General features: G+C 42.2%; 1 long non-coding RNA gene across 1 annotated transcript in view; it reads left to right on the top strand.

Moving 5' to 3' along the window:
* Positions 1 to 1,861: 1,861 nt before the first annotated feature.
* LOC143671616 (uncharacterized) overlaps positions 1,862 to 22,210 on the top strand; it is a 70,994-nt gene continuing 50,645 nt past the window's right edge. Inside the window, exons 1-4 of the long non-coding RNA XR_013169611.1 lie at positions 1,862 to 3,218; positions 7,926 to 8,088; positions 8,453 to 8,564; positions 9,080 to 9,157. This is a non-coding gene — a long non-coding RNA (uncharacterized LOC143671616). The remainder of the gene's footprint in view (positions 3,219 to 7,925; positions 8,089 to 8,452; positions 8,565 to 9,079; positions 9,158 to 22,210) is intronic.

The raw sequence follows: 22,210 nt of genomic DNA, 5'->3' as shown, positions 1-22,210 counted from the left end.
GTTTGACGTGGTAATTGCTGTGGTTAGCTCAATTTGGGAAATTGTTAGACTGAGAGCTGATAGTGGTGATTCCCAATAAAAACAGCATTCTCACCAAACTTATTATTTATTCAAACAAAAGTTCTCACATCGTCATTACTGAACCATTGTATTTATGCAGAAACATAAAAGCAAGGAAAAACAGTTATTTTCATAAGTAAACACGTCCAACTGTCCAGAAGGAATGACATTTTCAACATTATATGTCAATATGCCAGTCTTTGTGGTACAGCATAAATATGTGTGCCATCATGTATGTGACACCTTAGAGACTCAGCTTGTTTCTTTTCCAATGTCTCCTCTTAGCATTGTACCTGTTTGTATCAGCAGTTTTCCTTCAAATCCATTTGGGAATGGGATGAATCTGTTTTGTTTTTTTGGCCAGGAATTGCTTGAAATTTAAAAGTCTTGTGGGAATGTGACGCTGGGAGCCAAACACACAAACCTTAACAACAAAGGAAGGAACCGTTCACCCACCTTATTTTGAAATAAAAATATGAAAATATCAACTTAAAAAAATGGGCCAAGGATTTGAATGGACATTTCTCCAAAGAAGATACTCAGAATGGCTGATAAGTATAGGAAAACATGCTGAACATTAGCCATTGTAAAACTGGAAATCAAAACTGCAATGAGATACCAGTTCACACCCACTAGGATGACTATTATTAAAAAGACAGAAAATAATAAATGTTGGTAAGGATGTGGAAACATAGGAAACTTCATTCATTGTTGGTGGCAATGGAAAATGGTGAAGCTATTGTGGAAAACAGTTTGGCAGCTCCTCAGAGAGTTACACAGAATTACAATATGGCCCAGCAGCTCCACTCCTAGGGACACATCTGCGGTAGGTTGGGGCTGTATGTATCCCAGGAAATCATGTCCTTAAACGTAATCCATTCCTGTAGGTGTGAACCCAGTGTAAGCAGGACCTTTCGATGAGGTTACTTCAATTCAGGTGGGGCCCACGATGGGTCTTAATCCTATTACTAGTGTCCTTTATCAGCAGAATGAAGTTCAGACAGAGAAAGAGAAAGCCGGAGAGGGAGAGCTAGAGGGTGAAAATCAGTGGAACCCAGAAGAGAAGGAAAAGGCCACCCGTGGCCTGTTTTGGTTTGCTAAAGCTGCTGGAATGCAATATACCAGAAATGGAAAGCCTTTTAAAAAGGGAATTTAATAAATTGCAGGTTTATAGTCCTAAGCCCATAGAAATGTCCAAACTTGGGCATTATTGACAGTCACCAAAAGGTGGAAGCAACCCGAGTGTCCATTAGTAGATGAATGGATAAACAAAATGCGGTATATCTACACAATTGAATATTATTCAGCCATAAATAGTAGTGAAGTGCCGGTACATGCTACAGTGTGGATGATTATTGAAGACATTATGTTGTGTAAATCAGGCCAGATGCAAAAGGACAAATATTGTGTGAGTTATTTTGTAGGAAAGAATTAGAATAAGCATATCATGGAGACCGAAAGCAGAGTAGTGCTTGCCAGGGACAGGGGGAGGAAGAAATGGGGACGTGCCTCTAAATGAGTATGAGTTTTGGTTGGGCATCATGAAAATAGTCTGGAAATAGATTGTGATGTAAATTAAACAGTATTGTCAAAGTACTTAATGTCAAGGAATTTCCCACTTGAAATGGTGAAATGATTACTATGTTGTGCATATTTTACCACAATTAAAAATAAATTAAGTAGGATAATTCTCCAAGATAGACCATGTTTTGGGGCACAGAAGAAGCCTCAATAAGTTAAGAAAATTGAAATGATACAATGCACATTCTCTGACCACAACAGAATGAAGCTAGAAATCAATAACAGAGGGAGAAAGAGAAAATTCACAAATATGTGGAAATTAAACAATATACACTTAAACAACAAATGGGTTAAGGAGGAAACCAGAACTAAAATCAGGAAATATCGTGAGTAAAATGAAAATACACCATACGCATACCAAAACTTATGGGATGCAGTGAAGGCAGTACTGAGAGGGAAATTTATCACTCTAAAGCTTATATTTAGAAAGAAGAAAGACTTCAATCAGAGCTGTAACCTCAACACTGGGGTCACGGCACATCTTCTCCATTCCATGTCCTAATGAGTTCACCCATGTTTTCCTCGAAACTTTACTGTACCTATGGGAACTCCAGCCTTCCTTGCATCTCATATGGACTCTCACAACCTTCTCACTAAATGGCCTCCATTTTCCCTCTGTCTCTCTTCCAAACTTTTCTGTACAATGACACCAAATAATAGACATGAAGTGCAAATTGGATCTTCTTACTCAAGGCCTTAACGGTTCTCTGAGTTAATAGCATCCAACCCAAGATTCTTTGCTCTTGGCTGCTTTTCTTACCTTGACTTTTCCCACAGACGTTATTCCTTCTCTTTTCTGAAATGCCAGATTGTACATTCCTACTCAAGAAGGCCATGTTGTTTCATACTCCTGTTTCCATGTACCTGTTCATCCCTGATCCTCTGAGGCAATTCCCCTTGGATCTTGTTTATCCCATCAGTTCACATGCAATTCAGATGTCAACCACTTTGCCAAAATTCCAAGTGCAGATCTTGGGTCCTCTGAACCATAGCCAGCCCAGTGCTGTCTAATTCGAGAACCTACATCATTCTTCTGCATTCAAGTTCTGATGTCTTCCCATATGCACATTTTTACAAAAGAAGAGCTGACATTTATGTGTAGGAGTTGGAGGCAAAAAGTATGGGAAGGCTTCCCAGAGGAAGATGCAATTGAGCTGGACCAGGAAAATTGGGGGAGCAAGATTTCCAAAATCGGAGATGACAGGAAACTAGAGCCAATGGCATGTGCTAAGGCCTGGAAAAGTAGAGCTGGATGTTATGGGATGAGCATGACATTCACACTTTGTAAAAGAGATAATAGGTACAAAAATGAATTGCTTAGCAAGGGCCTTGACATCTAGGCGGAGTTTCCACTTGAAGACTTGGCCAGAATGGAGCATGTTGCTGTCCATCACTTCAGGCCCACCAATCAGCAGCATGGAAGGCAGGGGGTGGGGCACAGACTGACAGTAAACGCCGTTCAGCACCACGTGACCAGCCATACCGCTTATTGGCTGGGTGGAGTGTGGTGGGGGTGGGAAAGTGCCACACAGGATTGTGGGAATATGGCTGCTCCTCTCTCCTGAAGTCACAAAAATGTAAGTTTACTATAATTTATTTTCTAACACTGATACATTGTTGGCTGTTTGTAGTGTGATTTTTGTAGAATCTGTTATGCGATGTGTAAAAATGTACTTTAACAGACATATCGGAAGGGTTTTTGGGTGTGTGACGTGGACGGTCATTTGGCCGCGTTTGGGGGCACGGTCGTGCTTTAGTACACACAGTGATGGCTCTCTAATGCCATTTTATTAGTTTAAATGTTATTGGTGTCCATTTCTTCGTGTTCTTAGCATTTGCATTTTCAGTTTAAACAGGAGGAAAAGGATGGCGCGGTTGCCTGACCGGCTGTCAGTTCAGGATAGCTCAGTGTCTGTTGGGCGCTATGAACCTGATTTTGCCTTTTCTTTTACTATGTCTTTGGTTGAATCTTGTTCTATATATTTTCCGAGAGTTCTGTTATCAGTGACTGGATTACGTCTGTGATTTTAGACGAGTAAAGAAGGAAATTAACATGGTGAGGGAGGGTACATGGGATTAGGACAGATAATGGCCATTAGCTGCCTTTCAGTGCACTAGTTGTTTCATTTCACAATATGACTGTATGTTTAATATCATTTGTTTGTGGAAATTTCTTAATCTGTCTTCATATGTTGTCTGAAGAAAATATTTCTGGCTGCATTCTACCGGTTCTTCACTGACCACCCTGAATAGTTTTCAGTGATCTTTGACTGCCGTTTTGCATTTTTGTGTAATATACATACATAGTTCATATCATTGTTTTAAAAAATGTGGTGCTTTTCTTGTGTTTTCGTGGAAATGTTTGGTGTTATTTGTAATTTACTAAGAAGGAAGATAGCAGTCTGGTTGGTCAAAAGCCTTTAAGACTTTGAAAGGAATCAACCCTCAGGGAATCTATTTCATGCTTTAATTTCCTATGTGACTGCGTGGGTTTTTTCCCATGGCATTGCACTCGTTTGCATGTATTTAACTTTGATATTGGTCGTATTTCATAAATATTCTTTTAAAATGAAAGTCTTTGGGGAGTATCCATTTGGAAATGAATCGTCTAAGCTGAGCACTTGACATTTTACAAATACAGCGGATGCCTTAGTAGGTCTTACAGCTTTGATTAGACACACCTTGGCATTAAATAGCAAAAAACAACTGTGCATTTATCTTCATTGCCAAAGTTTCTTTTCAGGTTTTTGTATGATTTCAGTTTTCAGAGCGGCAAATTAACGTCTGATGGAGAGGTTTATATTTCATAATATGATGGTTCTCATTGCATATTTTGACATAATTTGTTTCAATTCTAATCTTGTCCCTTTATATTTTCTTCAAAAATAAATGTTTCATGGTACTCTCAATTTACAAATACAGCCGTAGTCCTCTGAATACTTGATGTTTTACGACAGTGAGGTCTTAAAACGTCTGAAATCGGCTGCTATAAAGATAGTTTGGCATTTAATTTTACAAAGAATTGTGTGTTTGGTTTTATTCCCTTTAATGTGGTCCTGGTTCATATCATGAGCTTTGTGATAAAGTTTGGCATATCTCAAATTCACAATGTGTTCTAATTGCCATTATGTTTCTTGACTTACGGAGGTTACTGGCCTCATGCTGCCAGTGGACCTCACCTTTCATTTTATTTTACTATTAATTGCATTTTATTAACATCTAACTTGTAAGTTTGGTGTTTGTGCGTCTTATTTAATAGTTCTATTGAAAATGAAGAACGTTTTATGGAATTTTTCAGGGTAAAAAAACAGGGCCTGCGGCAGGCCACGCTGGCTCAGCAGGCAGAGTTCTCGCCTGCCATGCCGGAGACCCAGGTTCGATTCCTGGTGTCTGCACATGCAAAAAAAAAACACAAAACAAAAATCCACAGCCTGTTAGACTGGCCCTGGAAACTAACCCGGGCCTTCCGGCATGGGAAGCGAGAACTCCGCCAACGAGCCACCGTTGCCCACCCGGCTCTGATGTTTTACGACAGTAAGAACCCGGAAGTACGGTTCTTGGGCCTTAATCCTCTGAATCCTTGATGTTTTACGACAGTTCAGTCTTAAAACATCTGAAATCGGCTGCTATTAAAGGTAGTTTGGCATTTAATTTTACAACGGAATTGCGTGCTTGGTTTTATTCCATTTAATGTGGGCCTTGGTTCCTATCATAAGCTTTGTGATAGTTTGGTGTTATCTCAAATTCACAATGTGTTCTAATTGCCATTATGCTTCTTGATTTACGGCGGTTAAATCGTCTCGTGCTGCCAGCAAGCCTAACCTTTCATTTTATTTTACTATTAAATTGCATTTTATTAACATCTATCTTGTCAGTTTTGTGTTTGTGCGTCGTCGTATTTCATAGTTCTATTGAAAATAACGTTTTAAGGTATTTTTCGGGGTAAAGAAACACGGCCTGGGGCGGGCCACCGTGGCTCAGTAGGCAGAGTTGCTGCCTGCCATGCCAGAGACCCGGGTTCGATTCTCGGTGTCTGCCCATGTAATCAAATAAACAAACAAAAAAGACAGCCTGTTAGACTGGCCCTGGAAACGAACCCGGGTCTTCCAGCATCGGAGGTGAGAACTCCGCCAATGAGCCACTGTTGCCCAACTGGCCCTGTGCCTTTAGGACAGTAAAAACCTGGAAGTACGGTTCCTGGGCCACCACAGAACGACTGTGGGAATTTCATTTCCTGCGGCAGTTGCCAGAATATCACATCATTCAATTGAATTCTGTCCTTAGTTTTTTCCAAAACTTTCCCTTGAAATTCATGAGGCACTTTCACTTTCCAAACGTGGGAATTAATGGGTCGGATTGAATGCTTCTGTTCTCTGGGTCGAATGGCCCTTGCAGGTCGTGTTGCCTAGTGTTCAAATTCAATTTATAACGGTAATTGTTTATTAAATGCAGCATTAGATCTTTAAGATTTCAACTCGATCCTCCTTCCCAGCTATTCTTCTATGGAAAAACGGATTTTTTGTTGTTTCTGTTTGCAAACAAGTAGAACAAATAAGAGTGATTCAAGTCCTGGCTGGTTTGACAGCGAAAGTGGCACGAATATGCTCTCCCAACCCCCTCCCATCCTGGAGGAGGCTAGTGTGACCACGAATTCTGACTGTGCCTCAGGGCTTCAAGTGAACGTATTGGCATGAAGTGGGCAGGGCCCGCCTATTTATAAGCGTGCCTTCATTGTGTAATGCCTAATTGGGATTCAACGGCAGAATTCGAATGAATTTCTTGTTATCTCCCACAGACACCTCATCACCGTAGTCACTGAGAGTAAAGCATTGATTGCTTTGGAGTAAAATCCAAACTCTTCCCTTTTATGATGGAAACAATTGAGTTTACTTATCAGCCTTTTTTCTGGTTCATTCTTGGTATAGATGTTTTGTCTATTATCTCATGTAGAGATAATTTGATGACTCTTTTATTGGTGGGCCCCTGATTTCTCTAAATGTAATCCGCTTGGATTACATTTAGAAATCAGAAAGACGGATTGCTGGTGTCTGGGTTTTCTGCTCTATCTACCCTGGGTACAGACAGGAATAGAGATTTCAGAAATTGAGACTCTAGCCTCACAAATCCTGACTTTCCAGGCACAGCCTGGACAACATGTAAGTGTGGAAAGAAGGTACTTTTATTATATGCCTGTTACCTAAGGAATCCTATGTAAATAGTTGCAATTAAAGGTAAATTCCCCAAAGGGGTGGAAGAAATTGGGTAAATTAAAATCCTCGTGGTCAGTGGGGGGCAGGGGTAAGGGGTATGGGATGTATGAGTTTTCTCTTTTCTTTTTCTTTCTTTTTCTGGAGTGATGCAGATGTTCTAAAAGTGATCATGGTGGTGAATACAAAACTATGTGATGATATTGTGAACCATCGATCATACACCATGTATGGAATGTACGTGTGTAAAGATTTGTCAATAAAAATTTGTTTTTAACGTAAATCCCCCAAATCTACATCCTGTTAGCAACTACCAAATCTTTTCCATTGTTTTCTCCTCAAAGACCTATGTTCAATGTCAGATGTTAGCATCATTATTTAAGATATGAATTCTGGGCGGGCAACGGTGGCTCAGTGGCAGAGTTCTTGCCTGCCATGCTGGAGACCCAGGTTCAATTCTTGGTGCCTGCCCATGCAAAAAAAAAAGTTATGAATTCTTCACAAAATTGTTCTGAATGATATTAACTTGTTTTTGGTGTAAAGTGTTTGTCAAGTTATTATGTTACTGATGTTTGATAATAATATACCAAAAATGCCCTTGTATAATGTCATAATGTGCATTTCATAGTATAATAGTGTCAGTATTTGATAACATATTAAGAAGACGAAACCCATTGCAGAGGATTTCTACCCATGGTTTTGCATGTGTCAGTTGCCTTATGAGTGAAGAGAAAAAAGCAAGCTTCTTTGAAACTATTCTTCTAGCAAAGAAATGTCATTGCCTCTCTGTAATAATTAATAATTGCCCTATGAAACTCAATTAAAGCACTATGAGCTATGTTTCGTTTTGAAGGGTTGTCTGGCTCTGAAGAGCAGTCATACCTGACCTTGTGGTTTGGTTTGTGCAGTCCCTGTCCCACATTACATTTCACTCTTTTGGCCTACCTCATACAAGTTGCATGACTAAGTAACCTGGGCCAACCAATTATTTTCAGAAGTTCCTCTGGTTATGGGAAAGAGGAAATTTGCCCCAGCAACCCACGTTATGAGTTTCCAAGTGTTGTAATTTTCCTGCAGTGTTTCTAGGCTTTGGACCCACTGACAAGCCTCCTTGCAGGTTTGTACAATCACCATCTTCTCCCTGAGGACCTGTGATGGAAAAAGTCTACTCCTGTCAGTCTCTGGGCCTGTAACATGGAAAGAGTAGAACTGGAACCAACTGTCAAGGCCAGAAAGTCGAGTAAGTGCAATGCTATGCAGTGTGAGGTGACAAATGATGGGGGGAGGGCAGCATCTGTCTCTGTCAGGTAACCATATTTCAAAGAATGTCGCTATCTCTTCATTGAGTGTCTAGAGATAGTAATTACACAGGGTCACTATCCGGCCACTGCTAACTAACTCCGTGGTAGAGACCATGTTTCTACCACTTATTTTTAATTAGACAGTGACATCTTTTTGAGTGCATATGTGTGTTCCTCAGTACATTTTGGGTGCCAGTATTAAAGAAACATTAGTATTCTTGGGATGTTCTGATCTCAGAGAAACCTGATACTCACATTTTAAAATCAAAGTTTTGATCCACCTTTTTTATCCTTTTTGCAAAGCCTTTGCAGTGGCAGACAACAGCAGGAAAGACTGGATGCGATTGTCAAAAAATAATAATAAAATCGGGAGTCCAGGGATTATGGAAGTACGGCTCAGGTGCTTTTGTCTCAGGTATGAGAATGTGGATCTCAAGGTAATTTTAATACCAAGTCTGTCTATGAGAGGGGGGAAGATAGGCTCTGAGGATCAAGTGAGTGGCATGGTTGGTAGTCTGCCAGTCTGTTCTACAGGAGTGAGGAGGACATTTATTTGAGGGGGGTCATGGAGGTATAGGTCAACAATTAATGTAATATATAAGTCAGTATTCCTCCAAACCTGTACTTGGCCATGCATCGTTGGTATTTTCCCTGGTTTGCTCACTCTCACCTTTGAGCCTCAGTTTCTTCATTTGCAAAATGTAAATCGTACCTTGCTGTAGGCAGGTTGTGAGAATCAAGTGTGGTAATCTTTTTAAAGGACCCAGGATGCACTAGGTACTTAAGCAATGAGTGCACCACTTCATGAATTCACATACAGGAGGAGAGCATTATGGTGCTTGGTTTACCTCCTCTCCTTCCCCATTCCCCTAACCCCCAGCTGTTTTGACCTAGGCATAATTAAGTTAACATGTTTGTTTCCTTTTCCAGGACCAGCAAATTTCCTCAGAGGTTACTCGGGAATCCCTTTGGAAACGACACCACTGTATTCTTCCTGTAAAGCTACAGGTAGCAGAGGAACCTGAACTTTGCTGAGCTCTGTGCTGACATCTGTCGGTGCCAACTATGACACTTTACATCAAGGGTGAAGAGGTTCAGCACCTATCATGACTTGCTAGGTTTTCTCACACTCTGCTCGCTGGAGGGTGCCTGTTAACTGGCTGTGTGACAGGGGTCTCTGTGTTTTCCTCGCCTGTATAGAGTCATTTATTGGGAGGTGATTTAATCATTGCAATTCAGGTGAAAACATTTGGCAATTTGAGAGAGACAGGGTAATATGAAATGTTCTTAGATGGTTTCAAAGAGACTTCTAACCTTCTGTCTCAATAGATACCCCCAGTTCCTCTACTTTTCTATTAGCATGGGTTTTACTGACAAGGCGGCATCACAGAGTATGAAGTTCAATTCTTTTTTACTAGGAACCAAAGAGTCTGTGTAAGCTCTGTGTAGCAAGTGAACGTTTCAAGTCTAGGTTTAATCCTCTAGGTGGTTAAATCACTTTAAAATGCTCTAAGGTGGGGTCCATTGTTATATCCCAACCCAGTGAAAAACTGAGGCCTGAGGTTTTTACAAAAGGCTTTCCTCAGACACACTTAGTAGGACTATGCCAGTGATGTTCCTTCACGAAAGGTGGCCTACTTGTTACTCCAAAACAGCTGTAAAACTTAACTATAACTGAGGCCCATCCTTCTCAAGCCACGCTATCTTGTCGTGCCCTCTATGCGTCCCAATCATTTTAGGCCTCTTCACGTGTCAAAACCAGAAGTGAGTGGTTTGGTTTAATGGAAAATTCCACTGAGTATTGGTATAGGAGAGAGGATTCAAAAATGGTTACTGTTTCATTGGGGTAATTTCAACAGTTGAGGGCCTCGGGGAAAGAAAAGGTGACCCTCTTGAAAATTAAAGGTACGGCCTTGTCCTTGGAACTTTCTGAGGGTTCCTTTCCTATGCCAGACTTGACAGGTAGGCACCACTATCATATAATCAGTGAACGTCTACTCAGATGGGAATGGTAATGTACTGCAAGTTCTTGATAGAACGTATTCCATGTCAAGCTTAGCTATCTTATCACTTTCAAAGTGAGCTGGGGCCTTTGGGAGATACTTACAAAAAATGAAATGCTGTTGCATAAGTATACTTCCAGCAGCCTCCAACAGACTCAGCCTGTCATTAGTAGACTCACAGAGCTGAGATATCTTGCATAATATCAAAGAAGTGAGGGCACACTGATACTGGTAATATCAGGAACATGGGATATGTTGAGTCCCGAGGAATGAATAGACAGTGGTCCTTGGTAGGTCTCCTTTGATCTGATACTAATATGCTGCACATGATGATGTGCACATTGCATTACAGTGAGATATTATTTACCATTAGGCGGCCGATCCTGTTTGGGATGGCAGTTTCACTACTAGTCAACCAGTCTCTAAGATCAAATACTGCCCCTGGCTTTGGCTACCACTTAGCATATTTGCGTTTGGCGAACCAAAGTGTGTGTTTTGCAAACATTTCTGTAAGAATTTCTTGCGCTCTAATTCTGCTCATTCTCTGCCAGTGGTGTTGGCGGTGGGGACACAAAAGTTGCCTGGGTAGTTCTGGAATCAATAACCTGATATTGATTCCTTTTGCAACCTCATGGCCATCTGCACATGTAACCGGGATCCGGGAACCTATAGGACAAAGGTCCACATAGAATGACTAAAACGTCCTGTATCTCAAACCCGAGAGGACAAATTCTGTCCCTGCTTTGGAGATTCCATATTGGATTTTGGGAAAGCAAAGTGAGGGATTTGCAAATATGTCTCTCAGAATTTCAGCACTGCTCTGCTGCTCTTCCTCTGCCAGTAGGTGGGAACACCAAAGTGACCTGGGTAACTCTGTAATCAATGAGTTGAGTTTGATTCCTTGTGAATTCTCATTACCATCTACAGATGACCCCGGGATTCAGGAACCTATCACGGCAAGTGTCCACATAGAATGCCTGACACCTCTTGTATCTCAGAGTGTAAGAACTCCAATTCTTTCCCTGGCCTTGGCTGCTACTTTCCGTATTTGTGTTCAGGAAAACAAAGTGAGGGTTTTGCAAACATTGCTCTAAGAATTTGCTGCACACTTCTGCGACTCATTCTCTACGAGTGTGTGTGGGGGGTGGGATACGAAAGTTGCCTGGGTCATTCTGTAATCAATAACCTGACTTTGATTCCTTTTGCAATCTCAAGGCTATCTGCACATGTAACCAGGATCCGGGAACCTATCAGAACAAATGTCCACATAGAATGACTAAGACCTCCTATATCTCAAACCCAAGAGGTCAGAGTGTGTCCCTGCTTTGGAGATTCCATATTTGAGTTTGGGAAACTAAAGTGAGGGTTTTGAAAACGCTTCTCTAAGAATTTCTTGCACTCCACTCCTGCTCTTCCTCTGCATCTGTGACCAGGATCCGGGAACCTATCAGAACAAATGTCCACATAGAATGACTAAGACCTCCTATATCTCAAACCCAAGAGGTCAGAGTCTGTCCCTGCTTGGGAGATTCCATATTTGAGTTTGGGAAATCAACGTGAGGGTTTTGCAAACACTTCTGTAAGAATTTCTTGCACTCCTCTGCTGCTCTTCCTCTGCCAGTAGGTGGGAACACCAAAGTGACCTGTTGTAAGTCTGAAATCAGAGACTTGAGTTTGATTCCCCATGACCATCTGCAGATCATACCGGGAGACAGGAACCTATCACGGCAAGTGTCCACATAGAATGCCTCACACCTCTTGTATCTCAGAGTGTAAGAATTCCAATTCTTTCCCTGGCCTTGGCTGCCACTTTCCCTATTTGTGTTCAGGAAACAAAGTGAGGGTTTTGCAAATATTGCTCTTAGAATTTCTTACACTCTTCTGCTTCTCATTCTCTGCCAGTGGTGCTGATGGGGGGGAACACAAATGTGACCTGAGTAACTCTCTAATGTATAACTTGAGTTAGATTCCTTTTGAAGTTTGATTGTCCTCTGCAGATGGTAGTGGGATGCAGGATCCTATGCGAATATGTGTCCACATAGAATGATTAATACCTCCTTGATCTCAAAGCCCAAGAAGTCAATGTCTTTCCCTGTATTTGGCTGGCAATTTGCATATTTGTGTTTGGGAAACCAAAGTGAGGCTTTTGCAAACATTTCTGTCAGAATTCCTTGTACTCTTCTGCTGCTCATTCTCTGCCAGTTTGGGGGGGGGGGTGTGATACGAAAGTTGCCTGGGTCATTCTGTAATCAGTAACCTGACTTTGATTCCTTTTGCAACCTCAAGGCCATCTGCACATGTAACCAGGATCCGGGAACCTATCAGAACAAATGTCCACATAGAATGACTAAGACCTCCTATATATCAAATCCAAGAGGTCAGAGTCTGTCCCTGCTTTGGAGATTCCATATTTGAGTTTGGGAAACTAAAGTGAGGGTTTTGAAAACGCTTCTCTAAGAATTTCTTGCACTCCTCTCCTGCTCTTCCTCTGCATCTGTGACCAGGATCCGGGAACCTATCAGAACAAATGTCCACATAGAATGACTAAGACTTCCTATATCTCAAACCCAAGAGGTCAGAGTCTGTCCCTGCTTGGGAGATACCATATTTGAGTTTGGGAAATCAAAGTGAGGGTTTTGCAAAAACTTCTGTAAGAATTTCTTGCACTCCTCTGCTGCTCTTCCTCTGCCAGTAGGTGGGAACACCAAAGTGACCTGTTGTAAGTCTGAAATCAATGACTTGAGTTTGATTCCTCATGGCCACTGCAGATGATACCGGGATGCAGGAAGCTATCACGACAAGTGTCCAATAGAATGCCTGAGACCTCTTGTATCTCAGAGTGTTAGAATTCCAATTCTTTCCCTGGCCTTGGCTGCTACTTTCCATATTTGTGTTCAGGAAACCAAAGTGAGGGTTTTGCAAACATTGCTCTAAGAATTTCTTGCACTCTTCTGCTGCTCATTCTGTGCCAGTGCTGGTGATGGGGGGGAACACAAATGTGACCTGAGTAACTCTCTAATGTATAACTTGAGTTAGATTCCTTTTGAAGTTTGATTGTCCTCTGCAGATGGTAGTGGGATGCAGGACCCTATGCGAATATGTGTCCACATAGAATGATGAATACCTCCTTGATCTCAAAGCCCAAGAAGTCAATGTCTTTCTCTGTATTTGGCTGGAAATTTGCATATTTGTGTTTGGGAAACCAAAGTGAGGCTTTTGCAAACATTTCTGTCTGAATTCCTTGTACTCTTCTGCTGCTCATTCTCTGCCAGTTTGGGGGGGGGTGTGATACGAAAGTTGCCTGGGTCATTCTGTAATCAATAACCTGACTTTGATTCCTTTTGCAACCTCAAGGCTATCTGCACATGTAACCAGGATCCGGGAATCTATCAGAACAAATGTCCACATAGAATGACTAAGACTTCCTATATATCAAATTCAAGAGGTCAGAGTCTGTCCTTGCTTTGGAGATTCCATATTTGAGTTTGGGAAAGTAAAGTGAGGGTTTTGAAAACGCTTCTCTAAGAATTTCTTGCACTCCTCTCCTGCTCTTCCTCTGCATCTGTGACCAGGATCCGGGAACCTATCAGAACAAATGTCCACATAGAATGACTCAGACCTCCTATATCTCAAACCCAAGAGGTCAGAGTCTGTCCCTGCTTGGGAGATTCCATATTTGAGTTTGGGAAATCAAAGTGAGGGTTTTGCAAACACTTCTGTAAGAATTTCTTGCACTCCTCTGCTGCTCTTCCTCTGCCAGTAGGTGGGAACACCAAAGTGACCTGTTGTACGTCTGAAATCAATGACCTGAGTTTGATTCCTAATGACCATCTGCAGATGATACCGGAATGCAGGAACCTATCACGGCAAGTGTCCACATAGAATTCCTGACACCTCTTGTATCTCAGAGTGTAAGAATTCCAATTCTTTCCCTGGCCTTGGCTGCTACTTTCCCTATTTGAGTTCAGGAAACAAAGTGAGGGTTTTGCAAATATTGCTCTAAGAATTTCTTGCACTCTTCTGCTGCTCATTGTCTGCCAGTTTGGGGGGGGGGTGGGATACGAAAGCTGCCTGGGTAATTCTGTAATCAATAACCTGACTTTGATTCCTTTTGCAACCTCAAGGACATCTGCACGTGTAACCAGGATCCGGGAACCTATCAGAACAAATGTCCACATAGAATGACTAAGACTTCCTATATCTCAAACCCAAGAGGTCAGAGTCTGTCGCTGCTTGGGAGATACCATATTTGAGTTTGGGAAATCAAAGTGAGGGTTTTGCAAAAACTTCTGTAAGAATTTCTTGCACTCCTCTGCTGCTCTTCCTCTGCCAGTAGGTGGGAACACCAAAGTGACCTGTTGTAAGTCTGAAATCAATGACTTGAGTTTGATTCCTCATGGCCATCTGCAGATGATACCGGGATGCAGGAAGCTATCACGACAAGTGTCCAATAGAATGCCTGAGACCTCTTGTATCTCAGAGTGTTAGAATTCCAATTCTTTCCCTGGCCTTGGCTGCTACTTTCCATATTTGTGTTCAGGAAACCAAAGTGAGGGTTTTGCAAACATTGCTCTAAGAATTTCTTGCACTCTTCTGCTGCTCATTCTGTGCCAGTGCTGGTGATGGGGGGGAACACAGAATTGACCCGAGTAACTCTCTAATGTAAAACTTGAGTTGGAATCTTTTTTGAATTTGGATTGTCATTTAGAGATGATAGTGGGATCCAGGAACGTATCAGAATATGTGTCCACATAGAATGATTAATAACTCCTTGATCTCAATGCCCAAGAAATCAATATCTTTCCCTGTCTTTGGCTGCCACTTTCCATATTTGTGTTTGGGAAACCAAAGTGAGGGTTTTGCAAACATTTCTCTAAGAATTTCTTGCACTCCTCTGCTGCTCTTCCTCTGTCAGTAGGTGGGAACACCAAAGTGACCTGTTGTAAGTCTGAAATCAGAGACTTGAGTTTGATTCCCCATGACCATCTGCAGATCATACCGGGAGACAGGAACCTATCACGGCAAGTGTCCACATAGAATGCCTCACACCTCTTGTATCTCAGAGTGTAAGAATTCCAATTCTTTCCCTGGCCTTGGCTGCCACTTTCCCTATTTGTGTTCAGGAAACAAAGTGAGGGTTTTGCAAATATTGCTCTTAGAATTTCTTACACTCTTCTGCTTCTCATTCTCTGCCAGTGGTGCTGATGGGGGGGAACACAAATGTGACCTGAGTAACTCTCTAATGTATAACTTGAGTTAGATTCCTTTTGAAGTTTGATTGTCCTCTGCAGATGGTAGTGGGATGCAGGATCCTATGCGAATATGTGTCCACATAGAATGATTAATACCTCCTTGATCTCAAAGCCCAAGAAGTCAATGTCTTTCCCTGTATTTGGCTGGCAATTTGCATATTTGTGTTTGGGAAACCAAAGTGAGGCTTTTGCAAACATTTCTGTCTGAATTCCTTGTACTCTTCTGCTGCTCATTCTCTGCCAGTTTGGGGGGGGGGTGTGATACGAAAGTTGCCTGGGTCATTCTGTAATCAATAACCTGACTTTGATTCCTTTTGCAACCTCAAGGCTATCTGCACATGTAACCAGGATCCGGGAACCTATCAGAACAAATGTCCACATAGAATGACTAAGACCTCCTATATATCAAATCCAAGAGGTCAGAGTCTGTCCCTGCTTTGGAGATTCCATATTTGAGTTTGGGAAACTAAAGTGAGGGTTTTGAAAACGCTTCTCTAAGAATTTCTTGCACTCCTCTCCTGCTCTTCCTCTGCATCTGTGACCAGGATCCGGGAACCTATCAGAACAAATGTCCACATAGAATGACTCAGACCTCCTATATCTCAAACCCAAGAGGTCAGAGTCTGTCCCTGCTTGGGAGATTCCATATTTGAGTTTGGGAAATCAAAGTGAGGGTTTTGCAAACACTTCTGTAAGAATTTCTTGCACTCCTCTGCTGCTCTTCCTCTGCCAGTAGGTGGGAACACCAAAGTGACCTGTTGTACGTCTGAAATCAATGACCTGAGTTTGATTCCTAATGACCATCTGCAGATGATACCGGAATGCAGGAACCTATCACGGCAAGTGTCCACATAGAATTCCTGACACCTCTTGTATCTCAGAGTGTAAGAATTCCAATTCTTTCCCTGGCCTTGGCTGCTACTTTCCCTATTTGAGTTCAGGAAACAAAGTGAGGGTTTTGCAAATATTGCTCTAAGAATTTCTTGCACTCTTCTGCTGCTCATTGTCTGCCAGTTTGGGGGGGGGGTGGGATACGAAAGCTGCCTGGGTAATTCTGTAATCAATAACCTGACTTTGATTCCTTTTGCAACCTCAAGGACATCTGCACGTGTAACCAGGATCCGGGAACCTATCAGAACAAATGTCCACATAGAATGACTAAGACTTCCTATATCTCAAACCCAAGAGGTCAGAGTCTGTCGCTGCTTGGGAGATACCATATTTGAGTTTGGGAAATCAAAGTGAGGGTTTTGCAAAAACTTCTGTAAGAATTTCTTGCACTCCTCTGCTGCTCTTCCTCTGCCAGTAGGTGGGAACACCAAAGTGACCTGTTGTAAGTCTGAAATCAATGACTTGAGTTTGATTCCTCATGGCCATCTGCAGATGATACCGGGATGCAGGAAGCTATCACGACAAGTGTCCAATAGAATGCCTGAGACCTCTTGTATCTCAGAGTGTTAGAATTCCAATTCTTTCCCTGGCCTTGGCTGCTACTTTCCATATTTGTGTTCAGGAAACCAAAGTGAGGGTTTTGCAAACATTGCTCTAAGAATTTCTTGCACTCTTCTGCTGCTCATTCTGTGCCAGTGGTGGTGATGGGGGGGGAACACAGAATTGACCCGAGTAACTCTCTAATGTAAAACTTGAGTTGGAATCTTTTTTGAATTTGGATTGTCATTTAGAGATGATAGTGGGATCCAGGAACGTATCAGAATATGTGTCCACATAGAATGATTAATAACTCCTTGATCTCAATGCCCAAGAAATCAATATCTTTCCCTGTCTTTGGCTGCCACTTTCCATATTTGTGTTTGGGAAACCAAAGTGAGGGTTTTGCAAACATTTCTCTAAGAATTTCTTGCACTCCTCTGCTGCTCTTCCTCTGTCAATAGGTGGGAACACCAAAGTGGCGTGTTGTAAGTCTGAAATCAATGACTTGAGTTTGATTCCCCATGACCATCTGCAGATGATACCGGGATGCAGGAACCTATCACGGCAAGTGTCCACATAGAATGCCTCACACCTCTTGTATCTCAGAGTGTAAGAATTCCAATTCTTTCCCTGGCCTTGGCTGCCACTTTCCCTATTTGTGTTCAGGAAACAAAGTGAGGGTTTTGCAAATATTGCTCTTAGAATTTCTTACACTCTTCTGCTTCTCATTCTCTGCCAGTGGTGCTGATGGGGGGGAACACAAATGTGACCTGAGTAACTCTCTAATGTATAACTTGAGTTAGATTCCTTTTGAAGTTTGATTGTCCTCTGCAGATGGTAGTGGGATGCAGGATCCTATGCGAATATGTGTCCACATAGAATGATTAATACCTCCTTGATCTCAAAGCCCAAGAAGTCAATGTCTTTCCCTGTATTTGGCTGGCAATTTGCATATTTGTGTTTGGGAAACCAAAGTGAGGCTTTTGCAAACATTTCTGTCTGAATTCCTTGTACTCTTCTGCTGCTCATTCTCTGCCAGTTTGGGGGGGGGGTGTGATACGAAAGTTGCCTGGGTCATTCTGTAATCAATAACCTGACTTTGATTCCTTTTGCAACCTCAAGGCCATCTGCACATGTAACCAGGATCCGGGAACCTATCAGAACAAATGTCCACATAGAATGACTAAGACCTCCTATATATCAAATCCAAGAGGTCAGAGTCTGTCCCTGCTTTGGAGATTCCATATTTGAGTTTGGGAAACTAAAGTGAGGGTTTTGAAAACGCTTCTCTAAGAATTTCTTGCACTCCTCTCCTGCTCTTCCTCTGCATCTGTGACCAGGATCCGGGAACCTATCAGAACAAATGTCCACATAGAATGACTCAGACCTCCTATATCTCAAACCCAAGAGGTCAGAGTCTGTCCCTGCTTGGGAGATTCCATATTTGAGTTTGGGAAATCAAAGTGAGGGTTTTGCAAACACTTCTGTAAGAATTTCTTGCACTCCTCTGCTGCTCTTCCTCTGCCAGTAGGTGGGAACACCAAAGTGACCTGTTGTACGTCTGAAATCAATGACCTGAGTTTGATTCCTAATGACCATCTGCAGATGATACCGGAATGCAGGAACCTATCACGGCAAGTGTCCACATAGAATTCCTGACACCTCTTGTATCTCAGAGTGTAAGAATTCCAATTCTTTCCCTGGCCTTGGCTGCTACTTTCCCTATTTGAGTTCAGGAAACAAAGTGAGGGTTTTGCAAATATTGCTCTAAGAATTTCTTGCACTCTTCTGCTGCTCATTGTCTGCCAGTTTGGGGGGGGGGGTGGGATACGAAAGCTGCCTGGGTAATTCTGTAATCAATAACCTGACTTTGATTCCTTTTGCAACCTCAAGGACATCTGCACGTGTAACCAGGATCCGGGAACCTATCAGAACAAATGTCCACATAGAATGACTAAGACTTCCTATATCTCAAACCCAAGAGGTCAGAGTCTGTCGCTGCTTGGGAGATACCATATTTGAGTTTGGGAAATCAAAGTGAGGGTTTTGCAAAAACTTCTGTAAGAATTTCTTGCACTCCTCTGCTGCTCTTCCTCTGCCAGTAGGTGGGAACACCAAAGTGACCTGTTGTAAGTCTGAAATCAATGACTTGAGTTTGATTCCTCATGGCCATCTGCAGATGATACCGGGATGCAGGAAGCTATCACGACAAGTGTCCAATAGAATGCCTGAGACCTCTTGTATCTCAGAGTGTTAGAATTCCAATTCTTTCCCTGGCCTTGGCTGCTACTTTCCATATTTGTGTTCAGGAAACCAAAGTGAGGGTTTTGCAAACATTGCTCTAAGAATTTCTTGCACTCTTCTGCTGCTCATTCTGTGCCAGTGCTGGTGATGGGGGGGGAACACAGAATTGACCCGAGTAACTCTCTAATGTAAAACTTGAGTTGGAATCTTTTTTGAATTTGGATTGTCATTTAGAGATGATAGTGGGATCCAGGAACGTATCAGAATATGTGTCCACATAGAATGATTAATAACTCCTTGATCTCAATGCCCAAGAAATCAATATCTTTCCCTGTCTTTGGCTGCCACTTTCCATATTTGTGTTTGGGAAACCAAAGTGAGGGTTTTGCAAACATTTCTCTAAGAATTTCTTGCACTCCTCTGCTGCTCTTCCTCTGTCAGTAGGTGGGAACACCAAAGTGACCTGTTGTAAGTCTGAAATCAGAGACTTGAGTTTGATTCCCCATGACCATCTGCAGATCATACCGGGAGACAGGAACCTATCACGGCAAGTGTCCACATAGAATGCCTCACACCTCTTGTATCTCAGAGTGTAAGAATTCCAATTCTTTCCCTGGCCTTGGCTGCCACTTCCCTATTTGTGTTCAGGAAACAAAGTGAGGGTTTTGCAAATATTGCTCTTAGAATTTCTTACACTCTTCTGCTTCTCATTCTCTGCCAGTGGTGCTGATGGGGGGGAACACAAATGTGACCTGAGTAACTCTCTAATGTATAACTTGAGTTAGATTCCTTTTGAAGTTTGATTGTCCTCTGCAGATGGTAGTGGGATGCAGGATCCTATGCGAATATGTGTCCACATAGAATGATTAATACCTCCTTGATCTCAAAGCCCAAGAAGTCAATGTCTTTCCCTGTATTTGGCTGGCAATTTGCATATTTGTGTTTGGGAAACCAAAGTGAGGCTTTTGCAAACATTTCTGTCTGAATTCCTTGTACTCTTCTGCTGCTCATTCTCTGCCAGTTTGGGGGGGGGTGTGATACGAAAGTTGCCTGGGTCATTCTGTAATCAATAACCTGACTTTGATTCCTTTTGCAACCTCAAGGCTATCTGCACATGTAACCAGGATCCGGGAACCTATCAGAACAAATGTCCACATAGAATGACTAAGACCTCCTATATATCAAATCCAAGAGGTCAGAGTCTGTCCCTGCTTTTGAGATTCCATATTTGAGTTTGGGAAACTAAAGTGAGGGTTTTGAAAACGCTTCTCTAAGAATTTCTTGCACTCCTCTCCTGCTCTTCCTCTGCATCTGTGACCAGGATCCGGGAACCTGTCAGAACAAATGTCCACATAGAATGACTCAGACCTCCTATATCTCAAACCCAAGAGGTCAGAGTCTGTCCCTGCTTGGGAGATTCCATATTTGAGTTTGGGAAATCAAAGTGAGGGTTTTGCAAACACTTCTGTAAGAATTTCTTGCACTCCTCTGCTGCTCTTCCTCTGCCAGTAGCGGGAACACCAAAGTGACCTGTTGTACGTCTGAAATCAATGACCTGAGTTTGATTCCTAATGACCATCTGCAGATGATACCGAAATGCAGGAACCTATCACGGCAAGTGTCCACATAGAATTTCTGACACCTCTTGTATCTCAGAGTGTAAGAAATCCAATTCTTTCCCTGGCCTTGGCTGCTACTTTCCCTATTTGAGTTCAGGAAACAAAGTGAGGGTTTTGCAAATATTGCTCTAAGAATTTCTTGCACTCTTCTGCTGCTCATTGTCTGCCAGTTTGGAGGGGGGGGGGTTGGATACGAAAGCTGCCTGGGTAATTCTGTAATCAATAACCTGACTTTGATTCCTTTTGCAACCTCAAGGACATCTGCACGTGTAACCAGGATCCGGGAACCTATCGGAACAAATGTCCACATTGAATGACTAAGACTTCCTATATCTCAAACGCAAGAGGTCAGAGTCTGTCGCTGCTTGGGAGATAGCATATTTGAGTTTGGGAAATCAAAGTGAGGGTTTTGCAAAAACTTCTGTAAGAATTTCTTGCACTCCTCTGCTGCTCTTCCTCTGCCAGTAGGTGGGAACACCAAAGTGACCTGTTGTAAGTCTGAAATCAATGACTTGAGTTTGATTCCTCATGGCCATCTGCAGATGATACCGGGATGCAGGAAGCTATCACGACAAGTGTCCAATAGAATGCCTGAGACCTCTTGTATCTCAGAGTGTTAGAATTCCAATTCTTTCCCTGACCTTGGCTGCTACTTTCCATATTTGTGTTCAGGAAACCAAAGTGAGGGTTTTGCAAACATTGCTCTAAGAATTTCTTGCAGTCTTCTGCTGCTCATTCTGTGCCAGTGGTGGTGATGGGGGGGATCACAGAATTAACCCGAGTAACTCTCTAATGTAAAACTTGAGTTGGAATCTTTTTTGAATTTGGATTGTCATTTAGAGATGATAGTGGGATCCAGGAACGTATCAGAATATGTGTCCACATAGAATGATTAATAACTCCTTGATCTCAATGCCCAAGAAATCAATATCTTTCCCTGTCTTTGGCTGCCACTTTCCATATTTGTGTTTGGGAAACCAAAGTGAGGGTTTTGCAAACATTTCTCTAAGAATTTCTTGCACTCCTCTGCTGCTCTTCCTCTGTCAGTAGGTGGGAACACCAAAGTGACCTGTTGTAAGTCTGAAATCAGAGACTTGAGTTTGATTCCCCATGACCATCTGCAGATCATACCGGGAGACAGGAACCTATCACGGCAAGTGTCCACATAGAATGCCTCACACCTCTTGTATCTCAGAGTGTAAGAATTCCAATTCTTTCCCTGGCCTTGGCTGCCACTTCCCTATTTGTGTTCAGGAAACAAAGTGAGGGTTTTGCAAATATTGCTCTTAGAATTTCTTACACTCTTCTGCTTCTCATTCTCTGCCAGTGGTGCTGATGGGGGGGAACACAAATGTGACCTGAGTAACTCTCTAATGTATAACTTGAGTTAGATTCCTTTTGAAGTTTGATTGTCCTCTGCAGATGGTAGTGGGATGCAGGATCCTATGTGAATATGTGTCCACATAGAATGATTAATACCTCCTTGATCTCAAAGCCCAAGAAGTCAATGTC

Source organism: Tamandua tetradactyla, chromosome X, assembly GCF_023851605.1.
Source record: "Tamandua tetradactyla isolate mTamTet1 chromosome X, mTamTet1.pri, whole genome shotgun sequence".
In the NCBI taxonomy this organism is placed as follows: Eukaryota; Metazoa; Chordata; class Mammalia; order Pilosa; family Myrmecophagidae; genus Tamandua; species Tamandua tetradactyla.
This window is presented reverse-complemented; position numbering and strand designations above follow the sequence as displayed.